We start from the raw sequence: 26250 nt of genomic DNA on the forward strand, positions 1-26250 counted from the left end.
GACAAAGGCAACACACGGCTTGACACCTGTTGTCCGCATTTCTGTTGAAATACTTCCACACCGAAGAGCTGATTTTTTTGGTATTTTCACCAGGCATGTCAACGGCCATATTCCTCCCACGGACAACAGGTGTCTCCCCGGGTGCCTGACTTAAACAAACCACCTCACCATCAGAATCCTCCTGGTCAATTTCCTCCCCAGCGCCAGCAACACCCATATCCTCCTCATCCTGGTGTACTTCAACACTGACATCTTCAATCTGACTATCAGGAACTGGACTGCGGGTGCTCCTTCCAGCACTTGCAGGGGGCGTGCAAATGGTGGAAGGCGCATGCTCTTCACGTCCAGTGTTGGGAAGGTCAGGCATCGCAACCGACACAATTGGACTCTCCTTGTGGATTTGGGATTTCGAAGAACGCACAGTTCTTTGCGGTGCTACTGCTTTTGCCAGCTTGAGTCTTTTCATTTTTCTAGCGAGAGGCTGAGTGCTTCCATCCTCATGTGAAGCTGAACCACTAGCCATGAACATAGGCCAGGGCCTCAGCCGTTCCTTGCCACTCCGTGTGGTAAATGGCATATTGGCAAGTTTACGCTTCTCCTCCGACAATTTTATTTTAGGTTTTGGAGTCCTTTTTTTACTGATATTTGGTGTTTTGGATTTGACATGCTCTGAACTATGACATTGGGCATCGGCCTTGGCAGACGACGTTGCTGGCATTTCATCGTCTCGGCCATGACTAGTGGCAGCAGCTTCAGCACGAGGTGGAAGTGGATCTTGATCTTTCCCTAATTTTGGAACCTCAACATTTTTGTTCTCCATATTTTAATAGGCACAACTAAAAGGCACCTCAGGTAAACAATGGAGATGGATGGATACTAGTATACAATTATGAATGGACTGCCGAGTGCCGACACAGAGGTAGCTACAGCCGTGGACTACCATACTGTGTCTGCTGCTAATATAGACTGGATGATAATGAGATGTAGTATGTATAAAGAAGAAAGAAAAAAAAACCCACGGGTAGGTGGTATACAATTATGGATGGACTGCCGAGTGCCGACACAGAGGTAGCTACAGCCGTGGACTACCGTACTGTGTCTGCTGCTAATATAGACTGGTTGATAATGAGATGTAGTATGTATAAAGAAGAAAGAAAAAAAAAACCACGGGTAGGTGGTATACAATTATGGATGGACTGCCGAGTGCCGACACAGAGGTAGCTACAGCCGTGGACTACCGTACTGTGTCTGCTGCTAATATAGACTGGTTGATAATGAGATGTAGTATGTATAAAGAAGAAAGAAAAAAAAAACCACGGGTAGGTGGTATACAATTATGGATGGACTGCCTGTGCCGACACAGAGGTAGCTACAGCCGTGGACTACCGTACTGTGTCTGCTGCTAATATAGACTGGATGATAATGAGATGTAGTATGTATAAAGAAGAAAGAAAAAAAAACCACGGGTAGGTGGTATACAATTATGGATGGACTGCCGAGTGCCGACACAGAGGTAGCTACAGCCGTGGACTACCGTACTGTGTCTGCTGCTAATATAGACTGGATGATAATGAGATGTAGTATGTATAAAGAAGAAAGAAAAAAAAACCACGGGTAGGTGGTGGTATACAATTATGGATGGACTGCCGAGTGCCGACACAGAGATAGCTACAGCCGTGGACTACCGTACTGTACTGTGTCTGCTGCTAATATAGACTGGATGATAATGAGATGTAGTATGTATAAAGAAGAAAGAAAAAAAAAACCACGGGTAGGTGGTATACAATTATGGATGGACTGCCGAGTGCCGACACAGAGGTAGCTACAGCCGTGAACTACCGTACTGTGTCTGCTGCTAGTATAGACTGGATGATAAATAATGATATAAAAAATATATATATCACTACTGCAGCCGGACAGGTATATATTATATAATGACGGACCTGCTGGACACTGTCTGTCAGCAGAATGAGTTTTTTATAGAATAAAAAAACACCACACAAGTCACACGACGAGTGTTTAACTTTTTCAGGCAGACAATCACAATATACTGGTGGTCAGTGTGGTCAGGTCACTGGTCAGTCACACTGGCAGTGGCACTCTGGCAGCAAAAGTGTGCACTGTTTAATATGTACTCCTGGCTCCTGCTATAACCTATAACTGCTCCCCAGTCTCCCCCACAATTAAGCTGTGTGAGCACAGTCAGATATTATACATAGATGATGCAGCACACTGGGCTGAGCACAGATATGGTATGTGACTGAGTCACTGTGTATCGTTTTTTTCAGGCAGAGAACGGATTATATTAAATAATAATAAAACTGCACTGGTGGTCTCACTGGTCAGTCACTAGTATAACTAACTAACTACTATCAGCAAAATTCTGCACTCTCTGAGTACTCCTCCTAAGCTCCAGTAAATGAAGTGTCTCACTCTCACTCTCCTATCTATTTCTAAACGGAGAGGACGCCAGCCACGTCCTCTCCCTATCAATCTCAATGCACGTGTGAAAATGGCGGCGACGCGCGGCTCCTTATATAGAATCCGAGTCTCGCGATAGAATCCGAGCCTCGCGAGAATCCGACAGCGTGATGATGACGTTCGGGCGCGCTCGGGTTAACCGAGCAAGGCGGGAAGATCCGAGTCGCTCGGACCCGTGTAAAAAAACATGAAGTTCGGGCGGGTTCGGATTCAGAGGAACCGAACCCGCTCATCTCTAGTGGTTATTTATGCTGTACAGTATATATAATTGCTTAATGTTTAAACATGCACTTTTTGCCTTGCACCATAAGATGCAAAGCCGCCCCAAGGCATAGGCAAACTAGGCAAATGCCTAGGGCATTTGAAATGCCTATGGGCACAAGCAGTTTCTGCTGATTAAAATGATACGCAGCATGCCTATATTCTGTGTGTAACTGTGAATGTATGTGCATACGAAATGCTACATTATAGTGTACCTGGAAATCACTGTAATGGCAAAAAAGGCGTCTCCAGCTGCATGTTGTATTAATGCACGCTGTATAAGGACGCATCTGTATCCAAGCAGAGGCAGAGGTCACAGTGTTAGTGGCACTGTGAGTGCTGTCTGTGAGTGGGTTGGTTGTGCAATAGTGTTCAGCATAGGTGTAAGGGGTACTACTGTGTGATGTAACGTGAAGAAGGGACACTATCGCATACAGGTTGAGTATCCCATATCCAAATATCCGAAATACGGAATATTCCGAAATACAGATTTTTGGGAGTGAGAGTGAGATAGTGAAACTTTTGTTTTTTGGTGGCTCAATGTACACAAACCTTGTTTAATACACAAAGTTATTAAAATATTGTATTAAATGACCTTCAGGCTGTGTGTATAAGGTGTATAAGAAACATAAATGAATTGTGTGAATGTACACACACTGGGGTATATTTACTAAAATTCGTATTTTCCCGTCTGAGGTCAAAGTTCAATCACGAATGACATCGAAAGTGTAAAGTTGCAACTTTTTGAATTTATTACGACTAATTTACTAAGCTGTCGTATTCTGCATTTTCGTATTTACCGATGTCGATGTCATTCGTTTTTTTTTTTGCAGTGTTTTACGTGAGTGACTTGTAAAACACTGCCGACTTTAATACAATGAATCTCATCCAGATCTGAGAGATCCGTGCTGGGCTTCATTGTGCACCTTTATTAAAATAGAAATCAGTGTTAAAATAAATAAAAAAAATTGCGTGGGGTCCCCCCTCCTAAGCAAAACCAGCCTCGGGCTCTTTGAGCCGGTCCTGGTTGAAAAAATATGGGGGAAAAAATGATAGGGGTTCCCCCATATTTAAACAACCAGCACCGGGCTCTGCGCCTGGTCCTGGTCCCAAAAATACGGGGGACAAAAAGCGTAGGGGTCCCCCGGATTTCTGAAACCAGCACCGGGCTCCACTAGCCAGATACATAATGCCACAGCCGGGGGACACTTTTATCTAGGTCCCTGCAGCCCTGGCATTACATAACCAACTAGTCACCCCTGGCCGGGGTACCCTGGAGGAGTGGGGACCCCTTCAATCAAGGGGTCCCCCCCCTCCAGCCACCCAACGGCCAGGGGTGAAGCCCGAGGCTGTCCCCCCCATCCAAGGGCTGCGGATGGGAGGCTGATAGCCTTTTTAACAAAAAATGAATATTGTTTTTTAGTAGCAGTACTACAAGTCCCAGCAAGCCTCCCCCGCAAGCTGGTACTTGGAGAACCACAAGTACCAGCATGCAGTGGAAAACCGGGCCTGCTGGTACCTGTAGTACTACTACTAAAAAAATACCCCAATAAAAACAGAAGACACACACCTTGAAAGTAAAACTTTAATACATACATCCACACCTCCGTATACACATACTTACCTATGTTCACACGAGGGTCGGTCCTCTTCTCCATGTAGAATCCATGGTGTACCTGTTGAAAAAATTATACTCACATAATCCAGTGTAGATGGCTCCTCTTCTTTCCGATTTGTAATCCTGGTACTTTGCAAAATAACAAAACGAACACCCGACCTCGCACTGAAAGGGGACCCATGTTTTCACATGGGACCCCTTTCCCCGAATGCCAGGACTCCCACCTAACTTTTGGATAACAATATATGTTGAATACACCGTTGGCGCTCCCACCCTTTGAACAAGAATTACGTGATAGTCTTAATGAATAGTCCCAAAATGGACCTTATGCTTCACTTGTAGAAATCTTCTTTCTGGGTATTACTTTCTTCTCCAAAAATAATTCAAGATTTTCTTTATGTAGAGATTTTCCTCATAAGGAGAAGAAATAGCACATATAGGAGGTCATTCCGAGTTGTTCGCTCGCAAGGCGATTTTAGCAGAGTTGCTCACGCTAAGCCGCCGCCTACTGGGAGTGAATCTTAGCATCTTAAAATTGCGAACGATGTATTCGCAATATTGCGATTACACACCTCGTAGCAGTTTCTGAGTAGCTTCAGACTTACTCGGCATCTGCGATCAGTTCAGTGCTTGTCGTTCCTGGTTTGACGTCACAAACACTCCCAGCGTTCGCCCAGACACTCCTCCGTTTCTCCGGCCACTCCTGCGTTTTTTCCGGAAACGGTAGCGTTTTTTCCCACACGCCCATAAAACGGCCTGTTTCCGCCCAGTAACACCCATTTCCTGTCAATCACATTACGATCGCCAGACCGATGAAAAAGCCGTGAGTAAAATTCCTAAGTGCATAGCAAATTTACTTGGCGCAGTCGCAGTGCGGACATTGCGCATGCGCATTAAGCGGAAAATCGCTGCGATGCGAAGATTTTTACCGAGCGAACAACTCGGAATGAGGGCCATAGTGTAGTAATTTGAGTAAAATTTAGTTTATTATAATACATAAAATATTTCATGAACAATAAAAGTGACAAATTCGCTCAGTAGTAAAATTGGAACCGTACCGTGTCTAGCTCCCAGCATGGAGCAATGAAAAGAGTAAAAATGGGGGGTTCCGGAATTCCTCCCTCCTCCCTTCACGCAAAACACCGGCCGCAGGACCTGGTAGGGTTCTCCTGTCTTTTCTGAATGCAGGTAGATGGATCATCCAATGCCGCCAACGCGTTTCGAGTTGTATATAACTCTTCCTCAGGGCAGAAACTAACTAACCAATGGTGGGAACTTTGTGGTCAGAGGTTGACCGAAAGTAACCTCACCGCTAACCACAAAGTTTCCACCATTGGTTACAATGGAGCGCATAGGTGCTACATTGTAACACTGCCGTGTGCTGCCTGTCATACACTACAGAAGCACACAGCCAATCAGGAGGATGCCACAACGTGGCGTTCCCTGATTGGCTGATGGAACCCTCTTAGACAAAAGTCAGGGGGGGTTCCTGGCATTCGGGGAAAGGGGTCCCATGTGAAAACATGGGTCCCCTTTCAGTGCGAGGTCGGGTGTTCGTTTTGTTATTTTGCAAAGTACCAGGATTACAAATCGGAAAGAAGAGGAGCCATCTACACTGGATTATGTGAGTATAATTTTTTCAACAGGTACACCATGGATTCTACATGGAGAAGAGGACCGACCCTCGTGTGAACATAGGTAAGTATGTGTATACGGAGGTGTGGATGTATGTATTAAAGTTTTACTTTCAAGGTGTGTGTCTTCTGTTTTTATTGGGGTATTTTTTAAAGTAGTAGTACTACAGGTACCAGCGGGCCCGGTTTTCCACCGCATGCTGGTACTTGTGGTTCTCCAAGTACCAGCTTGCGGGGGAGGCTTGCTGGGACTTGTAGTACTGCTACTAAAAACAATATTCATTTTTTGTCAAAAAGGCTATCAGCCTCCCATCCGCAGCCCTTGGATGGGGGAGACAGCCTCGGACTTCACCCCTGGCCCTTGGGTGGCTGGAGGGGGGAACCCCTTGATTGAAGGGGTCCCCACTCCTCCAGGGTACCCCGGCCAGGGGTGACTAGTTGGTTATGTAATGCCAGGGCCGCAGGGACCTAGATAAAAGTGTCCCCCGGCTGTGGCATTATGTATCTGGCTAGTGGAGCCCGGTGCTGGTTTCAGAAATACGGGGGACCCCTACGCTTTTTGTCCCCCATATTTTTGGAACCAGGACCAGGCGCAGAGCCCGGTGCTGGTTGTTTAAATATGGGGGAACCCCTATCATTTTTCCCCCCATATTTTTTCAACCAGGGCAGGCTAAAAGAGCCCGAGGCTGGTTTTGCTTAGGAGGGGGGACCCCACGCATTTTTTTTTTTTTTAAATAACACTTTCCCACCCCTTCCCACTGAAAAACATGCACGGATCTCATGGATCCGTGCATGCCTATCCGAACACGGTAAAAAAAAGCAGGTCTGTTTATTTTTAGCACTTTTTAATGAATTGAATTTCAGCACGGCAGTGTTTGGCTATTGTCGGCAGTGTTAGAATTTGCACTTTTTAGTAAATTACCGATTTCTACCAAATTGCAGGCGTATTTGACCGATGGTGTATTGATTCGTAATTTTTTCCTAGGACTTCCAAAAAAATACGAATGCCCTCATCACTGCCGTGATTTGAGTTTAGTAAATTCCCGAGATGACACTTTGAAGAAAAAACATCATCTCGGTCAAAATCGGGACCTTAGTAAATATACCCCACTTTGTTTAATGCACAAAGTTATAAAAAATATTGGCTAAAATTACATTCAGGCTGTGTGTATAAGGTGTATATGAAACATAAATACATTCTGTGCTTAGACTTGGGTCCCATCACCATGATATCTCATTATGGTATGCAATTATTCCAAAATACGGAAAAATCCCATATCCAAAATACCTCTGGTCCCAAGCATTTTGGATAAGGGATACTCAACCTGTAATATAATGTGAATAAAGTTGCATTATTGTGTGGCGTAATTTGAATTGGGGGTACTATTGTGTGACCATGCCCCTTCCCAGCAAGGACATACTCCTTTATGTGCGCCGAATGTGTTTCTATTTAAAATATATGGGGGTAGGAACACCAAAATGAGGACTGCTATGGGTGCTGGGTGATGGTGCTGGGAAAGGGGTGCAGTGTTAGAGGTGTAACTAGTGGCGGTGCTAGGGGGCACCAGCCAAATTCTTGCCTAGGGCATCAGATTGGTTAGGGCCAGCTTTGATCAGATGTTTTTGTCAATTGGCATGCTTAATAAAGTTATCAATTTCATTGACTTTATGTGCTTTAGAGGCAGTACTAGCTTTTGTGAATTTGTGTGACTGTGAATGTATGTGCATATGAAATGCTACATTGTACTGTACCTGGAAATCACTGTAATGTAGCATTTTGTATGCAGATACAGCCACAGTCACACACAGAATATAGGCATGCTGCATATCATTTTAATCAGCAGAAGCGGGTTGTGCATCCTAGCCACATAGCAATGCAAATCAGATGCATTTTTGGCAAAAATGGTCCTCAGCAACTGCATACACAAAGCAGTACCAATGAAATTACGAGGAACATCAACTCCATGAGGGAGTCTAGGCCTCGGCAGTAACAACGCTGGTGACATGTTTCTCTACATACAAGATAACAGCTAGAGGCAGATACACATCCCGAACGGACGTGACACAACTGCATTTTTACTACTGTTTCCTCTCTAAAACAGTCCCTTCCTGTGAATCACTCTTTGCTAAAATCTCATTGCTAACTGCATCGTAAAGGTACCTTGCTACCGTGTGCAGTGAGATCACGGCACAGGCGCAGTCTGACGATAATAAATCAGTTGTGTGAACATCGGCATTGCATGCAAACATGAATTAGGCCCTAAGTTGTTCAACAGTTTGCCAAAAAGGACCAATTATTGGGGGTCATTCTGAGTTGTTTGCTCGCTATCTGCTTTTAGCAGCATTGCAAACGCTAGGCCGCCGCCCTCTGGGAGTGTATCTTAGCTTAGCAGAATAGAGAACGAAAGATTAGCAGATCTGCTACTAAATAATTCCCTGCAGTTTCTGAGTAGCTCCAGACCTACTCCTAGACTGCGATCACCTCAGTCCGTTTAGTTCCTGGTTTGACGTCACAAACACGCCCTGCGTTCGACCAGCCACTCCCTGAATATGGGCAGTTTCCGCCCAGATACACCCACTTCCTGTCAATCACACTACGATCACTCGAGCGAGGAAAAAAACATTGCTCGAGCTTGTGTAAATCTACAAAGTTTTGTATGAAAGTACTTAGCTCATGCACGCTGCGTACCATGCGCATGCGCATTTTTGCCGTTTTTTCACTTAAACGCTGTACTGCGAAAATCGGCAGCGAGCGAACAACTTGGAATGACCCCCATTATTATTATTATCATTATTATTATTATTATTATTATTTTTTTTTACAGGCTCTAAGATTGTAACAGCGTCTTCTCTAAACACAATTAATCATTTCAGTGTACAGCAAACTACTGATAGGAAAGCCTTGTGAAAGCTTTATGATAGGCCAATTATAATGGTTATTGACCAATATTGCTGCCTTGCTAAATAATTAACCAAATTGAATTGGTGGAGCAAAACAATGAAACAGCAAACTGATCCAAGTGGTAAAAATTGGAAGGGTCGGCCGTTGTTTTTTTTTTGCATTTTCTACGCAGGTGTATAATGACGGGTAGCACTAGCCAGGTCATTCTCATATCATCAATTCAGAATTTTTCCTTATAATATCTAAACTAAGTTTCCAAGCCCGATGTCAACTCAGCAGATGTAGCCATGTATAGCTTTGCTGCTGGTGTAGTTTGCCTGTTTAACCTGTTTATTTTCTAAATTAATGTGATTTTTTGTTTTGTTGTTTGTTTTTTTTGTGTGCAGAATTAGTGAATCCCAGACTTAAACTCAGAAGAGTAAATTTATCAACCAGCAATATTATAGAAAGACAGTTTTTTTTTTTAAGTTTTTTCCACTGAGTGTTTTCTCACCCCTTATTTCCCTACTGTTTGCTCTAGTCACATTACAACATCAATATCACACATTATACTTTGTATTTTACAGAAAAAGTTGAATTTTCAGGAAAAACAAACAAAGATTCATTTTGTTATACAGACAACCTCAAATGGCAAATAAAATGTAACAAAATTGTCCAAAAAATCATGTGCATTTTTGTCAAATGAAATTGCAAAAAAGGGAACTAAGAGGAAATGTTTATATATTTTATTTTCAGAAGGAACACAAATAACATCGCTGTGTGTGTTATTCTTGCTTCAGTATTATTCCACCTTTCAAAACAGTAAAGAACAGGATTCTGCACATAGGCTTTCATAATACGATTGGCACTAATGGATTTTTAGGTTCTGGCTAGCTTTCAGCATCTTGAGCTACAGTAAACACATAAAGGGGCTCATTGTGAGATGGGAGCAAAGCTAATAAGAGCAAATAACTATCTGGTTAAGGTAAGGTACGCGTAAGGTTTCTTAGCCTGCCATTGCAGATGAACATCGCGATCAATGGTTGCGATGTTAATCTCAGATGCGATCGCATCACAATTGCAGGGAAGAGGTGGTATGCGCCTCTTCTTGCATTTGCATTGCTCAGGATTGCAATCGCAAAGCTGCTGCAGACAGCTTTGCAATTGCAATCCTTAGTGAATTAGGCCCTTAGTTTGAAATGGTGAACTTCCATCTTTCAGACAAGGTTGCCCCTGCTGGAGGAATTCAATTGCCGGTAAGGGGTGCAAATTGCCGTTGCTGTGGCATTTAAACTCTGGCAAAAGCAGCCCTTCTCGCACCCTTCGCATGGCCGATTCGCACAAAAATGCTCGCTACCTGTTGGGGTAGTGAACACTTTTGTGCCTGGTCCCAAATAAATTTGACTAGAATTGATTTCCCTCCTATGTTTCATGGGAGAGATAGGTGACTAAACATACACTGGTATAGAAACAGTGCAGGAGAAGCTGCAGTCTTATACGGCATCCTTTCTGGCTCCTCACTGGTACCGATTACCGGCGGGACTAGGTAAGTTTTATTTTATTTTTTCAAAAGTGATGGAATCTGGAGGTGAGTGGGACTTATCCTTATTATCTTTAATGTATATGTGGAGGGCAAATCTTCCTCATCATCTATAGTATACCTATGGGGTTAAAGGGAAACCAGACTAAAATGACCAGAAGACCGCCATTTTTAAATGAAACATATTTATCTATAGACAATATGTGCCAGTTTTTTATTTTGTTGTACTTTTTTTTTTGACAGTAGTAATGATGGTTTACCATAAACCTCATGTGGTTTTAGCCAAACAGTATGCAATCTAGGGGATTAATATTAATATTGTTAGTATGGGTTGGGTATGTATTACCACCACTGGTAAGATAAGCTTGATGCGGCAGCCAAATCGGAATGTGGAGGTACGGATCCTTGATATCCAGGGATACCAGGAATTGCCCCTCCTCCAGACCTGATCTCACTGCCCTTAGAGACTCCATTTTGAACTTGAACTCCTTCAGAAAAGGGTTTAGTGAATTTAAGTTCAGAATGGGCCTGACCGAACCATCCAGTTTCGGTACCACGAAAAGGTTTGAATAATAACCTTTGTTTTGCACATGAGGTGGTACTGACACAATGACCTGTGCCTCCACCAACTACTGGATGGCTTCTTGCACCCAGGGGTCCAGGCCGGATGACACCCAGACGTGACTGAAATGCTTGAGTCTCGCTCCCACCGGCCCCGCCTCCGGGGCGTGCAGTCCACCGTCATGTGGAGGACTTTGGTGTACCTGAAGCAGGTTTCTGTTCCTGTGAACCTGCACCCTCAGGTTTCTTGGACTTGGGCCGACCTCCCCGAAAGAAGGTGTTGGATGGCTTGGCCTTTCTGGGGTGGTAGACCGAAAGGGCTGTGATGTAGCTGAAGAAAAGGGTTTCTTCAGAGCAGGTGTAGCTGAGGGAAGAAAAGGTGACTTACCAGCCGTAGCCGTGGAGATCCACGCATCTAACGTTTCCCCAAAGAGAGAATGACCTGTGTAGGGTAGGGTCTCCACACTTCTCCTGGATTCGGTGTCGGTAGACCACTGGCGTAACCACAGTCCTTGACGAGCTGATACAGACATGGAAGAAATTCCCGCAGCCATGGAACCCAGGTCTTTCATGGATTCTACCAGAAATCCTGCCGAATACTGAATGTTACGTAAAAACAATTCAACATCACATTTCTCCATAGTATCCAAGTCTTTAAGTAACGTGCCTGACCACTTTACTATAGCTTTGGCAATCCAAGCACTGGCAATAGTGGGACGTAGTATTGCCCCAGAAGCAGTGTACATGGATTTGAGCGTATTATCAATTTTACGATCAGCCGGCTCTTTCAAGGCGGTAGATCCTGGAACAGGTAAAACCACCTTTTTTGAGAGTCTGGATACTGACGCGTCAACAATAGGCGGGTTTTCCCATTTTTTCCTATCCTCTACCAGGAAAGGAAATGCCACCAGAACCGTTTTAGGTATCTGGAATTTTTTTTATCTGGGTTTTCCCAAGCCTTTTCAAAAATAGCATTTAATTCCTTTGACGCAGGTTTTCTTATTTCAGTGAAGTAAGCCTCCTCAACCTGCTCGGGTGTTGTATCAGTAATATACAACACATCTCTAATAGCCTTTGTCATCAACTGCACCCCTTAAGCAAGAGATGCTGCCCCCTGCAACACATCCCCGTCACCGTCTGCTGTGTCAGAATCGATATCCGTATCATCCTGCATGATCTGTGCAAGAGCACATTTATGTGAAAATACAGCGGGGAGCCCTGAGGTACCAGAATTGGGCGAGACTGCCATAGAGTTCTGTAAAGCCTGAGTTGCAGATTCATTTTGTGCAACCCTATTTGAAATTAGTGATGTGCACCGGAAATTTTTCGGGTTTTGTGTTTTGGTTTTGGATTTGGTTCCGAGTCCGATTTTGGATTCGGACGCGTTTTGGCAAAACCTCCCTGAAATTTTTTTGTCTGATTCGGGTGTGTTTTGGATTCGGGTGTTTTTTTACAAAAAACCCTCAAAAACAGCTTAAATCATAGAATTTGGGGGTCATTTTGATCCCATAGTATTATTAACCTCAATAACCATAATTTCCACTCATTTTCAGTCTATTCTGAACACCTCACAATATTATTTTTAGTCCTAAAATTTGCACCAAGGTCGCTGGATGACTAAGCTAAGCAACCCAAGTGGCCGACACAAACACCTGGCCCATCTAGGAGTGGCACTGCAGTGTCAGACAGGATGGCACTTCAAAAAAATAGTCCCCAAACAGCACGTGATGCAAAGAAAAAAAGAGGCGCAATGAGGTAGCTGGGTGACTAAGCTAAGCGACCCAAGTGGCCGACACAAACACCTGGCCCATCTAGGAGTGGCACTGCAGTGTCAGACAGGATGGCAGATTTAAAAAATAGTCCCCAAACAGCACATAATGCAAAGAAAAAAAGAGGTGCACCAAGGTCACTGGATGGCTAAGCTAAGCGACCCAAGTGGCCGACACAAACACCTGGCCCATCTAGGAATGGCACTGCAGTATCAGACAGGATGGCACTTCAAAAATATAGTCCCCAAACAGCACATGATGCAAAGAAAAAAAGAGGCGCAATGAGGTAGCTGTGTGACTAAGCTAAGCGACCCAAGTGGCCGACACAAACACCTGGCCCATCTAGGAGTGGCACTGCAGTGTCAGGCAGCATGGCACTTCAAAAAAATAGTCCCCAAACAGCAAAGAAAAATGAAAATAAAAAGAGGTGCAAGATGGAATTGTCCTTGGGCCCTCCCACCCACCCTTATGTTGTATAAACAGGACATGCACACTTTAACAAACCCATCATTTCAGCGACAGGGTCTGCCACACGACTGTTACTGAAATGACTGGTTGGTTTGGGCCCCCACCAAAAAAGAAGCAATCAATCTCTCCTTGCACAAACTGGCTCTACAGAGGCAAGATGTCCACCTCCTCCTCATCGTCCGATTCCTCACCCCTTTCACTGTGTACATCCCCCTCCTCACAGATTATTAATTTGTCCCCACTGGAATCCACCATCTCAGGTCACCGTGTACTTTCTAGAGGCAATTGCTGGTGAATGTCTCCACAGAGGAATTGATTATAATTCATTTTGATAAACATCATCTTCTCCACATTTTCTGGAAGTAACCTCGTACGCTGATTGCTGACAAGGTGAGCGGCTGCACTAAACACTCTTTCGGAGTACACACTGGAGGGGGGGCAACTTAGGTAAAATAAAGCCAGTTTGTGCAAGGGCCTCCAAATTGCCTCTTTTTCCTACCAGTATACGTACGGACTGTCTGACGTGCCTACTTGGATGCGGTCACTAATATAATCCTCCACCATTTTTTCAATAGTGACAGAATCATATGCAGTGACAGTAGACGACATGTCAGTAATCGTTGGCAGGTCCTTCAGTCCGGACCAGATGTCAGCACTCACTCCAGACTGCCCTGCATCACCGCCAGCAGGTGGGCTCGGAATTCTTAGCCTTTTCCTAGCAGCCCCAGTTGCGGGAGAATGTGAAGGAGGAGCTGTTGACGGGTCACGTTCCGCTTGACTTGACAATTTTCTCACCAGCAGGTCTTTGAACCTCTGCAGACTTGTGTCTGCCGGAAAGAGAGATACAACGCAGGTTTTAAATCTAGGATCGAGCACGGTGGCCAAAATGTAGTGCTCTGATTTCAACAGATTGACCACCCGTGAATCCTGGTTAAGCGAATTAAGGGCTCCATCCACAAGTCCCACATGCCTAGCGGAATCGCTCTGTTTTAGCTCCTCCTTCAATGTCTCCAGCTTCTTCTGCAAAAGCCTGATGAGGGGAATGACCTGACTCAGGCTGGCAGTGTCTGAACTGACTTCACGTGTGGCAAGTTCAAAGGGTTGCAGAACCTTGCACAACGTTGAAATCATTCTCCACTGCGCTTGAGTCAGGTGCATTCCCCCTCCTTTGCCTATATCGTGGGCAGATGTATAGGCTTGAATGGCCTTTTGCTGCTCCTCCATCCTCTGAAGCATATAGAGGGTTGAATTCCACCTCGTTACCACCTCTTGCTTCAGATGATGGCAGGGCAGGTTCAGGAATGTTTGGTGGTGCTCCAGTCTTCTGTACGCGGTGCCTGAATGCCGAAAGTGGCCCACAATTCTTCGGGCCACCGACAGCATCTCTTGCACGCCCCTGTCGTTTTTTAAATAATTCTGCACCACCAAATTCAATGTATGTGCAAAACATGGGACGTGCTGGAATTTGCCCAGATGTAATGCACGCACAATATTGCTGGCGTTGTCCGATGTCACAAATCCCCAGGAGAGTCCAATTGGGGTAAGCCAATCTGCGATGATCTTCCTCAGTTGCCGTAAGAGGTTGTCAGCTGTGTGCCTATTCTGGAAAGCGGTGATACAAAGCGTAGCCTGCCTAGGAACGAGTTGGCGTTTGCGAGATGCTGCTACTGGTGCCGCCTACTGTTCTTGCTGCGAGAGGCAATACATCTACCCAGTGGGCTGTCACAGTCATATAGTCCTGAGTCTGCCCTGCTCCACTTGTCCACATGTCCGTGGTTAAGTGGACATTGGGTACAACTGCATTTTTAGGACACTGTTGACTCTTTTTCTGACGTCTGTGTACATTTTCGGTATCGCCTGCCTAGAGAAATGGAACCTAGATGGTACTTGGTACCGGGGACACAGTACCTCAATCAAGTCTCTAGTTCCCTGTGAATTAACGGTGGATACCGGAAACACGTTTCTCACCATCCAGGCTGCCAAGGCCTGAGTTATTCGCTTTGCAGCAGGATGACTGCTGTGATATTTCATCTTCCTCGCAAAGGACTGTTGGACAGTCAATTGCTTACTGGAAGTAGTACAAGTGGTCTTCCGACTTCCCCTCTGGGATGATGATCGACTCCCAGCAGCAACAACAGCAGCGCCAGCAGCAGCAGGCGTTACACTCAAGGATGCATCAGAGGAATCCCAGGCAGGAGAGGACTCGTCAGACTCGACAGTAACATGGCCTGCAGGACTATTGGCTTTCCTGTGTAAGGAGGAAATTGACACTGAGGGAGTTGGTGGTGTGGTTTGTAGGAGCTTGGTTACAAGAGGAAGGGATTTAGTGGTCAGTGGACTGCTTCCGCTGTCATCCAAAGTTTTTAAACGTGTCACTGACTTCTGATGAATGCGGTCCAGGTGACGTATAAGGGAGGATGTTCCTAGGTGGTTAACGTCCTTACCCCTACTTATTACAGCTTGACAAAGGCAACACACGGCTTGACACCAGTTGTCCGCATTTCTGTTGAAATAATTCCACACCGAAGAGGTGATTTTTTTTTTGTATTTTGACCAGTCATGTCAATGGCCATATTCGTCCCACGGACAACAGGTGTCTCCCCGGGTGCCTGACTTAAACAAACCACCTCACCATCAGAATCCTCCTTGTCAATTTCCTCCCCAGCGCCAGCAACACCCATATCCTCATCCTGGTGTACTTCAACAGTGACATCTTCAATTTGACTATCAGGAACTGGACTGCGGGTGCTACTTCCAGCACTTGCAGGGGGCGTGCAAAAGGTGGAAGGCGCAACCTCTTCCCGTCCAGTGTTGGGAAGGTCAGGAATCACAACCGACACAATTGGACTCTCCTTGGGGATTTGTGATTTAGAAGAACGCACAGTTCTTTGCTGTGCTTTTGCCATCTTAACTCTTTTAAGTTTTCTAGCAGGAGGATGAGTGCTTCCATCCTCAGGTGAAGCTGAACCACTAGCCTTGAACATAGGCCAGGGCCTCAGCCGTTCCTTGCCACTCTGTGTCGTAAATGGCACATTGGCAAGTTTACGCTTCTCCTCAGACGATTTAGATTTAGATTTTTGGGTCATTTTACTGAGCTTTATTTTTTTGGATTTTACATGTTCTCTACTATGACATTGGGCATCGGCCTTGGCAGACGACGTTGATGGCATTTCATCGTCTCGGCCATGACTAGTGGCAGAAGCTTCAGCACGAGGTGGAAGTGGATCTTGATCTTTCCCTATTTTACCCTCCATATTTTTGTTCTCCATTTTTTAATGTGTGGAATTATATGCCAGTAATATATCAATAGCAATGGCCTACTACTATATATACTGCGCACAACTGAAATGCACCACAGGTATGGATGGATAGTATACTTGACGAAACAAAGGTAGGTAGAGCAGTGGCCTACTGTACCGTACTGCTATATAGTATATACTGGTGGTCAGCAAACTGTGCAAAACTGAAATGCACCACAGCTATGGATGGATAGTATACTTGACGACACAGAGGTAGGTAGAACAGTGGCCTACTGTACCGTACTGCTATATAGTATATACTGGTGGTCAGCAAACTGTGCAAAACTGAAATGCACCACAGGTATGGATGGATAGTATACTTGACGACACAGAGGTAGGTAGAGCAGTGGCCTACTGTAACGTACTGCTATACATTATATACTGGTGGACAGCAAACTGTGCAAAACTGAATTGCACCACAGGTATGGATGGATAGTATACTCGACGACGCAGAGGTAGGTAGAGCACTGGCCTACTGTACCGTACTGCTATATAGTATATACTGGTGGTCAGCAAACTGTGCAAAACTGAAATGCACCACAGCTATGGATGGATAGTATACTTGACGACACAGAGGTAGGTAGAGCAGTGGCCTACTGTACCGTACTGCTATATAGTATATACTGGTGGTCAGCAAACTGTGCAAAACTGAAATGCACCACAGGTATGGATGGATAGTATACTTGACGACACAGAGGTAGGTAGAACAGTGGCCTACTTTACCGTACTGCTATATAGTATATACTGGTGGTCAGCAAACTGTGCAAAACTGAAATGCACCACAGGTATGGATGGATAGTACACTTGACGACACAGAGGTAGGTAGAGCAGTGGCCTACTGTACCGTACTGCTATATAGTATATACTGGTGGTCAGCAAACTGTGCAAAACTGAAATGCACCACAGCTATGGATGGATAGTATACTTGACGACACAGAGGTAGGTAGAGCAGTGGCCTACTGTACCGTACTGCTATATAGTATATACTGGTGGTCAGCAAACTGTGCAAAACTGAAATGCACCACAGGTATGGATGGTTAGTATACTTGACGACACAGAGGTAGGTAGAGCAGTGGCCTACTGTACCGTACTGCAATATAGTATATACTGGTGGTCAGCAAACTGTGCAAAACTGAAATGCACCACAGGTATGGATGGATAGTATACTTGACGACACAGAGGAAGGTAGAACAGTGGCCTACTGTACCGTACTGCTATATAGTATATACTGGTGGTCAGCAAACTGTGCAAAACTGAAATGCACCACAGGTATGGATGGATAGTATACTTGACGACACAGAGGTAGGTAGAGCAGTGGCCTACTGTAACGTACTGCTATACATTATATACTGGTGGACAGCAAACTGTGCAAAACTGAATTGCACCACAGGTATGGATGGATAGTATACTCGACGACGCAGAGGTAGGTAGAGCAGTGGCCTACTGTACCGTACTGCTATATAGTATATACTGGTGGTCAGCAAACTGTGCAAAACTGAAATGCACCACAGGTATGGATGGATAGTATACTTGACGACACAGAGGTAGGTAGAGCAGTGGCCTACTGTACCGTACTGCTATATAGCATATACTGGTGGTCAGCAAACTGTGCAAAACTGAAATGCACCACAGGTATGGATGGATAGTATACTTGACGACACAGAGGTAGGTAGAGCAGTGGCCTACTGTACCATACTGCAATATAGTATATACTGGTGGTCAGCAAACTGTGCAAAACTGAAATGCACCACAGGTATGGATGGATAGTATACTTGACGACACAGAGGTAGGTAGAAATGTGGCCTACTGTACCGTACTGCTATATAGTATATACTGGTGGTCAGCAAACTGTGCAAAACTGAAATGCTCCACAGGTATGGGTGGATAGTATACTTGACGACACAGAGGTATGTAGAGCAGTGGCCTACTGTAACGTACTGCTATATATTATATACTGGTGGACAGCAAACTGTGCAAAACTGAATTGCACCACAGGTATGGATGGATAGTATACTTGACGACGCAGAGGTAGGTAGAGCAGTGGCCTACTGTACCGTACTGCTATATAGTATATACTGGTGGTCAGCAATCTGTGCAAAACTGAAATGCACCACAGGTATGGATGGATAGTATACTTGACGACACAGAGGTAGGTAGAGCAGTGGCCTACTGTACCGTACTGCTATATAGTATATACTGGTGGTCAGCAAACTGTGCAAAACTGAAATGCACCACAGGTATGGATGGATAGTATACTTGACGACACAGAGGTAGGTAGAACAGTGGCCTACTTTACCGTACTGCTATATAGTATATACTGGTGGTCAGCAAACTGTGCAAAACTGAAATGCACCACAGGTATGGATGGATAGTATACTTGACGACACAGAGGTAGGTAGAGCAGTGGCCTACTGTACCGTACTGCTATATATTATATACTGGTGGACAGCAAACTGTGCAAAACTGAATTGCACCACAGGTGTGGATGGATAGTATACTTGACGACGCATAGGTAGGTAGAGCAGTGGCCTACTGTACCGTACTGCTATATAGTATATACTGGTGGTCAGCAAACTGTGCAAAACTGAAATGCACCACAGGTATGGATGGATAGTATACTTGACGACACAGAGTTAGTTAGAGCAGTGGATTACTGTACCGTACTGCTATATATATAGTTATACTGGTGGTCAGCAAAATTTTGCACTGTTCTCTTACTATATACTACAATGAAGCACAGATATGGAGCGTTTTTCAGGCAGAGAACGTATAATACTGGTGGTCACTGGTCACTGGTCAGCAAAACTCTGCACTGTCCTCCTACTATATAATACTGCTGGTCCCCAGTCCCCACAATAAAGCAATTAGCACACTGAGCACAGATATTTGCAGCACACTGAGCACAGTCAGATATGGAGTGTTTTTCTGGCAGAGAACGTAGATATTTGCACTTGCAGCACACTGAGCACAGATATTTGCAGCACACTGAGCACAGATATTTGCAGCACAATTTGCAGCCCACTGAACATAGAAATTGAGAGGACGCCAGCCACGTCCTCTCACGATCATCTCCAATGCACGAGTCAAAAATGGCGGCGACGCGCGGCTCCTTATATAGAATACGAATCTCGCGAGAGTCCGGCCACGGGATGATGACGTACGGTTCGCTCGGGTTAACCGAGCAACGCGGGAGGATCCGAGTCTGCCTCGGACCCGTGTAAAAAGGGTGAAGTTCGGGGGGGTTCGGATCCCGACGAACCGAACCCGCTCATCACTATTTGAAATCTGAGAAATCATAGATTTGATAAAGGATAACCACTACCTTGCTGGTATCTGTGCTAAACCAGTGCACTCCTGATTACATGGAATGGGATCATCCTGAGAGGACATACTGTATCCTCTGCAGCATATGACACAGAGTCCCTGGACATCGCTTAATGGAGACCACAGACACTCCACACACACACAGGGGAGGGCAGACAGAGTTTCACCCCCAAGAATGGCAAGAGAGACATAGAGATTGGAGCCAACCCACACACAGCACTTTTATTGTAAAGCGCTGACTGTGCACCTTAATAGGATACACAGTCTTAATGCATCCTCCTCCCCCTTCTACAACACCCTGGTACCGTGAGAGATAGCTGGAGTTGGTGTGGAGGGACTTGCTCTTCCTGGACAGCGCTGTGCAGGCAGAAAAATGGCGCTGAACGCTGCTGGGTCCGCTCTGAGGAGAAGATCTGCCCACAAAATGGCGCTGTCTTCCCGCTCTTCACAAGGATTATACTGGCCTGAGGTAAAATACTGGCTGAGATCCACGGACGCCGACAGGCTTGCTAACCAGTGCAGGGTTCAGGTGCTGGCTCAGGGCGCCCCTCACTGCGCCACACTAAGTACCGCTGAGCCTCCGGAGCGCAGTAAGTACTGCACTCCTACCCTGTTGCCGCCATCTTCACACCAGCCCCTGCTTGCTAGGGGTGCCGGTGACTCACTCGCCACTGATCTTCAGCTCTGTAAGGGGTTGGTGGCATGCTGCTGGGGTGAGCGATCCCCTGTGGCGGGGAACAATCTATCCCCTCAGGAGCTCAGTGCCCTGTCTGCGGAGATAGTGGCTCAGACCCCGCAGGGCGGACACTACTCCCCCCTTAGTCCCACGAAGCAGGGAGGCTGTTGCCAGCAGCCTCCCTGTAAAATAATAAACTCAAAAATAAACTTTATTAGAGAAACTCTGTAGAGCTCCCCTAGCTGTGATCTGCTCCTCCGGGCACATTTTCTAAACTGAGTCTGGTAGGAGGGACATAGAGGGAGGAGCCAGCCCACACTCTCAAGCTCTTAAAGTGCCAATGGCTCCTGGTGAACCCGTCTATACCCCATGGTACTATTGTGGACCCCAGCATCATCCTCTAAGATGTAAGAGAAATTGCAGAATTATGTGAGAGAAACAGACATACAATTTTAATGCTGATTTATGGATGACTGTGTGACCAGCTAGGCAGGTGGTCACCATCATGCAGTGGTGCAGAGAGAGGGAGGGAGAGGGTACAAATTACCCTGGACCAGGTCTGATGTAGGGCCCCAGTGAGGGTCCAGTAGGGGCCCAGACCCCCTCTCCCTTACATAGCAGCAACTGCAGCTCTTATCTTTAGCCCAGCACACGTTGCTTAGAATACTATTTTTCTCAGTATTTTTTTCTAAGGGTACATGACTTACACCCCTTGAAAAGTACCTGGGCCCATCCAGGCTCTCGACTGCCCTGCCATCATGCTGTCACGCTTATGGGCCTATTTTTATGTGGAGGCCTGGAGATGTAGCTCTAACCACCCTATTGTTAATCTGGCCCTGGGCAGGATGGTTAGAAGAGTATGAGTCAGATAAGGGCTATGCGCCATAAAAAGGTGACATCATTTCAAAACACATTTAGGAAAATAGCTGCTACTGTATAACATATACTGACTTATTATATATACTGCATATACTGCATTACATAAACTGCCTTATTACATATTGAGGGGTCATTCTGACCTGATCGCACGCTGCCATTCATCGCAGCGATCAGGTCAGAAGTGCGCATGCACCGGCGCCGCAGTTCACCGGCGCATGGCTGACAGCCGACGGCTGTCTTTGCCAAGCGATCGCCTCTGACCGATTGACAGGCAGAGATGGCCGCTGGGCGGGAGGGGGAATCACGGCGGTGTTTGTCGGGGGCGGGCTGCAGCAGCTGTGTGATGTCACACGCAGCCGCTGTGACCCGGGCAGCGATGAGTAGCTTCCGGACGGCATGCAATAGCTGCGCTGGCCGGGAGCTACTCCTGAAGTGCAAAAGCATTGCCGCTGTGTGATGCTTTTGTACTTCTGCCGAGCGCGCTCCCGAAAAAGGGGTGTGGCCTATTAAAAGGGGCGTGGCTTTGCGGAGGACCCGCGATCGCGAGCCACGCCCCCCGTTTTCGTCACTGAGGGGGCATGCCCAGCGCTCTGTGAGCCGCTGGCATGCTCCCTCTCCCTCTGACTCCACTGAATAGACGCTGTGCGCATGCGCACAGCGTCTATTCACCGCTGAGCAGCGATTGACAGAGCCTCCCAACTGACCCCCCCACCGCGGGACACTGCGGCCCGCGAGTGGGACAGCGGGACAGTCCCCAAAAAACGGGACTGTCCCGCGAAAATCGGGACAGTTGGGAGGTATGCATATATTACATACACTGCCTTATTACTTACACTGCATATACTACATTACATATACTGCCTTAATACATATAGGCCCTCATTCCGAGTTGTTCGCTCACTAGCAGATTTTAGCAGCATTGCACACGCTGAGCCGCCGCCCTCTGGGAGTGTATCTTAGCTTAGCAGAATTGCAAACGAAAGATTAGCATAATTGCGAATAGAAAATTCTTAGCAGTTTCTGAGCAGCTCGAGACTTACTCCAGTGCCGTTTCTAGCGGCGGGCGAGCAGTGCAACCGCACGGGGCGCCCGCCGCGGCACTTTGCAGGTCCTTTTCCCTCTCCTCCCCCTTCCCGAGTAATCCTGTTCGGGGGCGGAGTTTTGCGAAATGATGCGGTTGCGTCGTGACGTCACAACGCAATCGCGTCATTCCGCAAAACTCCGCCCCCCGAACAGGAGTACAGATGACAAGAGGAGGGGGAGCCAGCTGGAAGGAGGAGGCAGCCGTTGCGGGCCGAAGAGCGGGAAGAGCGTCTTCATACTGTATGTAAGTATTCTCTCTCTCCCCCCCCTTCCTCTCCCCCCACTTGACACTTGCCTGCAATGCTGTGTAAAATGGGGACTCTTGCCTCTAATGCTGTGTAAAATGGGGACTCTTGCCTGCAATGCTGTGTAAAATGGGGACTCTTGCCTGCAATGCTGTGTAAAATGGGGACTCTTGCCTGCAATACTGTGTAAAATGGGGACTATTGCCTGCAATACTGTGTAAAATGGGGACACTTGCCTGCCGTACTGTGTAAAATGGGGACTCGTGCCTACCGTACTGTGTAAAATGGGGACACTTGCCTGCTATACTGTGTAAAATGCGGACTCGTGCCTGCCGTACTGTGTAAAATGGGTACTCTTGCCTGCCGTACTGTGTAAAATGGGGACTCGTGCTTGCCGTACTGTGTAGAATGGGGACTCGTGCCTGCCGTACTGTGTAAAATGGGGACTCGTGCCTGCCGTACTGTGTAAAATGGGGACTCTTGCCTGCCATACTGTGTAAAATGAGGACTCGTGCCTGCCGTACTGTGTAAAATGGGGACTCTTGCCTGCCATACTGTGTAAAATGAGGACACGTGCCTGCCGCAGTGTGTAAAATGGAGACTTTTTTTTTCCTGTGGTGGGCGTGATGATATCAGATGAGGCCACGCCCATTTTAATGAGGCCACACACCCTTTCCGGGAGCGCGCACGCCTTTGGCGCGCGCTTGCTTTTTCTTTTTCTATCTATGGGGGGGCGCATATATATATTTTTTTAATGTCAATGGGTGGGTGGGGGGTGGGGGGGGCGCATTTTGAAAACTTGCACTGGGAGCCAAATTGGCTAGAAACAGCCTTGACTTACTCCTATACTGCGATCAGCTCAGCCCATTTCGTTCCTGGTTTGTGACGTCACAAACACGCCCTGCGTTCGGCCAGCAACTCCCCCGTTTCTCCAGACACTCCCGCGTTTTATCCTGGCACGCCTGCGTTTTTCCGCACACTCCCAGAAAACGGTCAGTTTCCGCCCAGGAACACCCACTTCCTGTCAATCACACACCGATCACTTCAACGATGAAAATTCTTCGTTCGGACGTGAGTAAATCTACTAAGTTTTGTGCTAAAATACTTAGCGCATGCGCACTGCGTACCATGCGCATGCACATTTTTTACTTAATCACTCCGTTGCGAAAATCAGCAACGAACGAACAACTCGGAATGACCCCCATACTGCATATACTGCATTACATAAACTGCTTTATTACATATACTTCATACAGTATACTCTATTACATATACTGCCTTATACCGCATTATATATACTGCCTTATTACTAGTGATGAGCGGGTTCGGTTTCTCGGAAACCGAACCCCCCCGAACTTCACCTTTTTTACACGGGTCCGAGGCAGGTTAGAACCTTCCCGCCTTGCTCGGCTAACCCGAGCGCGCCCGAACGTCATCATCCCGCTGTCGGATTCTCGCGAGATTCGGATTCTATATAAGCAGCCGTGCGTCGCCGCCATTTTCACTCGTGCATTGGAGATGATAGGGAGAGGATGTGGCTGGCATCCTCTCCGTTTATTGTAGAAGTTGATTGGTTTATTTCTTATTTGTGGGGATTGGGGAGCAGCTGTTAGGAGGAGTACAGTGCAGAGTTTTGCTGATAAGTGACCACCAGTTTTTATCCGTTCTCTGCCTGAAAAAGACGCTCCATACCATATCTGTGCTCAGTGTGCTGCATAATATATCTGTGCTGAGTGCTCACACTGCTTAATTGTGGGGACTGGGGAGCAGCTATAGCAGGAGTACAGTGCAGAGTTTTGCTGACAGTGATCACCAGTATACGTTGTCTGCCTGAAAAACACTCCATATCTGTGCTCAGTGTGCTGCTTTATTGTGGGGACTGGGGACCACCAGTATAATTAATATTATATAGGAGGAATACAGTGCAGAGTGCACTGCTGTACCTACCTCTGTGTCGTCATCCATTAAGTATACTATCCATCTACATTCTATACCTGTGGTGCATTTTAGTTTTGCAGTTTGCTGACACAGTGTCCACCAGTATACTATATATACTATAGTAGTACGGTAGGCCACTGCTGTACCTACCTCTGTGTCGTCACTCTTCATCCATTAAGTATACTATCCATCAACATTCTATACCTGTGGTGCATTTTAGTTTTGCAGTTTGCTGACAGTGTCCACCAGTATACTATATATATACTTATAGCAGTACGGTAGGCCACTGCTGTACCTACCTCTGTGTCGTCATCCATTAAGTATACTATCCATCTACATTCTATACCTGTGGTGCATTTTAGTTTTGCAGTTTGCTGACAGTGTCCACCAGTATACTATATATATACTTATAGCAGTACGGTAGGCCACTGCTGTACCTACCTCTGTGTCGTCACTCGTCATCCATTAAGTATACTATCCATCTACATTCTATATCTGTGGTGCATTTTAGTTTTGCAGTTTGCTGACAGTGTCCACCAGTATACCATATATATACTTATAGCAGTACGGTAGGCCACTGCTGTACCTACCTCTGTGTCGTCACTCGTCATCCATTAAGTATACTATCCATCTACATTCTATACCTGTGGTGCATTTTAGTTGTGCGCAATAAATATAGTAGTAGGCCATTGCTATTGATACTGGCATATAATTCCACACATTAAAAAATGGAGAACAAAAATGTGGAGGTTAAAATAGGGAAAGATCAAGATCCACTTCCACCTCGTGCTGAAGTTGCTGCCACTAGTCATGGCCGAGACGATGAAATGCCATCAACGTCGTCTGCCAAGGCCGATGCCCAATGTCATAGTAGAGAGCATGTAAAATCCAAAACACAAAAGTTCAGTAAAATGACCCAAAAATCAAAATTAAAAGCGTCTGAGGAGAAGCGTAAACTTGCCAATATGCCATTTACGACACGGAGTGGCAAGGAACGGCTGAGGCCCTGGCCTATGTTCATGGCTAGTGGTTCAGCTTCACATGAGGATGGAAGCACTCATCCTCTCGCTAGAAAAAAGAAAAGACTTAAGCTGGCAAAAGCACAGCAAAGAACTGTGCGTTCTTCTAAATCATAAATCCCCAAGGAGAGTCCAATTGTGTCGGTTGCGATGCCTGACCTTCCCAACACTGGACGGGAAGAGCTTGCGCCTTCCACCATTTGCACGCCCCCTGCAAGTGCTGGAAGGAGCACCCGCAGTCCAGTTCCTGATAGTCAAATTGAAGATGTCACTGTTGAAGAACACCAGGATGAGGATATGGGTGTTGCTGGCGCTGGGGAGGAAATTGACAAGGAGGATACTGATGGTCAGGTGGTTTGTTTAAGTCAGGCGCCCGGGGAGACACCTGTTGTCCGTGGGAGGAATATGGCCATTGACATGCCTGGTCAAAATACAAAAAAAATCAGCTCTTCGGTGTGGAATTATTTCAACACAAATGCGGACAACAGGTGTCAAGCCGTGTGTTGTCTTTGTCAAGCTGTAATAAGTAGGGGTAACGACGTTAACCACCTCGGAACATCCTCCCTTATACGTC

The sequence above is a fragment of the Pseudophryne corroboree genome, chromosome 11 (genome assembly GCF_028390025.1).
Source record: "Pseudophryne corroboree isolate aPseCor3 chromosome 11, aPseCor3.hap2, whole genome shotgun sequence".
NCBI lineage: Eukaryota > Metazoa > Chordata > Amphibia > Anura > Myobatrachidae > Pseudophryne > Pseudophryne corroboree.